Below are 3,266 nucleotides of genomic sequence, written 5' to 3' on the forward strand. Positions count from 1 at the left end.
ATGTTTTTGACCGAAACAGTATTCAGAAATGGGAATCAAAGTGTGTTGAATCGGTTTTCACCTAGTGGTTTAAACCCGCCGAGGCCTGGTTCTTGATAATTTACCTTGACTTCCTCTTGGTAAAATTATCAAGAGCCAGGCCTCGTTGGGATTAAACCACCAGTTGAAAACCGCTTCACCACACAGTGATTCCCCTATTTAAAAACCAATGATTTATGTATGAAAGATCAAATTCCCCACCAAAGGTTTTTTAAAGGATGAATTATTCCCTGTACATTTAAATAATGCAATCAGGAAGTAGGTACGACATCTAAAAAGTGAGTTGAATGTGTAAGATTTCGTTAAAGGTGGTGGACACTATTGGTAATTACTCAAAATAATGATTAGCATAAAAACTTACTTGATAACAAGTAATGGGGAGAGGTTGATATAATAAATCATTGTGAGAAACGGCTTCATGTGAAGTTAAGTGGTTTTCGAGAAAGAAGTTATTTTCCACGAATTTGATTTCGAGACATCAGCTTTAGAATTTGAGGTCTCAAAATCAAGCACATGAAAGCACACAACTTCGTGTGACAAGGGTGTTTTTTCTTTCATTATATGGCAATTTCGATGACCAATTGAGTTCAAATTTTTACAGGTTTGTTATTTTGTGCATATGTTGAAATACACCATGGAGGTAGAATTGGATACACCAAGTGAGAAGACTGGTCTTTGACAATTACCTATAGTGTCCAGTGTATTTAATACAGATTGTCTTAAATGTTGGTACAATTAAATTGCAAGTGTAACAGTCTTAAGTTTACGGGGCTAGTATTTCAACCTTGTATCTAGTACACAATACTTCTTGGCCAATATAATTTCACATTTCAGTTCCCACATTGTCCCGAGTCATCTAAATGTTATTGTTGTGAAACAGTTTTGATGAGTGAAAGGGTGGACAAACATTTTACCGAAAATCTCCTTTACCACAAAATGCCGAGAATGCCTGCTATTGAGAGTTCCCTGACGAAATTCTCCAACATTGAAAATGTTTCCAATGAAACAGAGAGAGTGCTCATCTCTTAAAGGTTGACTCGCTGATAAGAGGAAGTTGTAAGCCACAAAGACCTGCGTGTTATGACAGAACGTATGAGATCTATTGAGAATTTTGTACGTTTGAGTTTTTGGTAAAAAAAATAATAATTTCTGTCAGTTTGGAAAAAATTTCAGATTTGTGGTCAAAAATACTGTTAATAGTAATAATAATATGCCTTTGATATTTTGTCATGGGGCTCGGGAAAAAGTACTGACAAACTCAGTATACAGAGCTTACACACATCGGTGCGTGGGTAAAAACAAAAAATTAACATACAGGCCTAGCACATTGAACTTCTAATTAGTTGAACACTTTCACCTTGGTTTCTTAAGTCGCTCACTACATTTCATTTGCTTGGGCAAGACAACAAAACACAATTCAATTTGAACAATGAAGATTTCTTGCTTAAACACCTGGGTATCTTGACAAAGCCAAATCTCCCAATAGACAACATACCTGTATTTGAAAATTTCTTGCTTGAACATTTCTTTCTTGAAACAATCGCTCATAAGACAAAAACAACACATTGAAGATTTCTTGCTTACTCCATGCTTAAATACATATCGCTCATTGGAAAAAATAACTGTAGGATAAGTAGGCCTACTTGAAGATTTCTTTCTAGATTGAAGTTGAAACCTCCTTCTTGACATTTCGCTCATAAGACAAAATATGACACACTCTAAAATTTCATGGACCATGATCTTTGGAAGAAAGTCTGCTTGAATGTACGCAACTTGCCCTTGCTGAAACACTCACACGATACGAGTCGTACGACTGTACTTTTACTAGTTTTAACTGCTGTGATCTCGGCCTCCCCGGGGCCCTGCGCGTGGCTGAATGCATACCGTGTTTTTGGCTCATCTCTCCCCGTCATGATCGTGTCTCCGCCCCGGTCATGTCGTCCGTCCCGGTGCTTCCGTGGTAAGTGTTCGAAGTAAGCTCCTTGGACTTCGGGGATAACTTTCCGTATGGCGCCACCACTTTTTCACTCATTTTTACAAAAAGGGATATGTCAATCAGGTAAATTAGATACTATATTATTTTATTTCGAATGAAAAAGTGGTGGCGCCATACGGAAACTTTTCCGCCTAAATTGGAGCAATTAATTTATTCCAAAGAGTAGAAAATAGATGGTTCCATCCTGCGGTTATTAGTCTTGGCCCAAGACGATGGTGCTTGATTCTGGATAGTGTACTACGCGCGGTTGAATCGCCAAAGCGCGCCCGCCACGGTATGATTTAGTTACGTGGACGGCTCGAAATCTAGACTACACTCTGCAAGCTTTTTCTGCTGCTAAAATCATTTCAAATAACCCTTTTTCCCAAAAAAAGAAAACAAAAAGGTGTCCTGTAAAAAGGAAGCAGGCGGGGACGCTAAACATTTCTATTTTTTTATTTTTAATTGGTCTAATATTATTATGTTTTGGGTATTTACACACCCACAGAGCCTGTTTGAGAATGCCGTGTACAACTCTAAATTGGTACTTGGTGATCACAGTTGGTAATTTAATCCTTAAATACAGTCCAAAAGTTTTATCTTTATAATACAAAATGATATAAGTTCTCTATAAGATTTTATTGTTTTCGCAATCTTTTCTTACCTGCTGACTATGTCGACTGTTTTAGAACTGCATTGTTGTGTATCAACTATATATCAGTTGACATTATTTAATAATAATCTTGCACTTCTTTGCCCCCCCCCCCCCCCCAAAAAAAAAAAAAAAAAAAAAAATTAATCTTTGCCCCACCAAATGAAAATGCGTAGTTACGCCACTGATGCATTGAGATAATGAGGGACAACTTGGTAAATCTGCCTGTATACACCCAAGCCAAATGAGTGCACTCCTTTTAGATACCCATCCTGTCTTAAAAATGACAGTTGTTGGGTTTTATAGCTAAAAATGAGCTTTACTTCGTTGTGGGGTTGTAACATATTTGACACTTTATGATTAATTGATCTTATTTGAATAAACAAATTGCAGTCTAGTTGTTCCACTGTCTTTGACAGATATCTTTGTCGTTTTATGCAAATATAAACACGTCTTTTTTAACTATAGCACCCCCCCCCCCCCCTTTCAGATGCTTGATTTCGAGACCTCAAATCCTAAATCTGGGGTCTCGAAATCAAATTCGTGGAAAATTACTTCCTTCTCGAAAACTACATTACTTCAGAGGCAGCCGTTTCTCAC

General features: G+C 37.4%; 1 long non-coding RNA gene across 4 annotated transcripts in view; it reads right to left on the reverse strand.

The window, feature by feature from the left end:
- Positions 1-2,229, reverse strand: part of LOC139934041 (uncharacterized) — an 11,338-nt gene extending 9,109 nt beyond the window's left edge. The window contains exons 1-2 of one of the 4 annotated variants that reach the window (XR_011785682.1): positions 1,924-2,229; positions 970-1,110 (exon numbers count right to left, since the gene is read on the reverse strand). This is a non-coding gene — a long non-coding RNA (uncharacterized lncRNA). Of the gene's footprint in view, positions 1-953; positions 1,111-1,534; positions 1,847-1,923 lie in introns of those variants that run through there. The other 3 variants (XR_011785679.1, XR_011785680.1, XR_011785681.1) reach the window with 3 other exon arrangements.
- Positions 2,230-3,266: the final 1,037 nt, after the last annotated feature.

Source organism: Asterias amurensis, chromosome 2 (genome assembly GCF_032118995.1).
Source record: "Asterias amurensis chromosome 2, ASM3211899v1".
NCBI classification, from domain to species: Eukaryota; Metazoa; Echinodermata; class Asteroidea; order Forcipulatida; family Asteriidae; genus Asterias; species Asterias amurensis.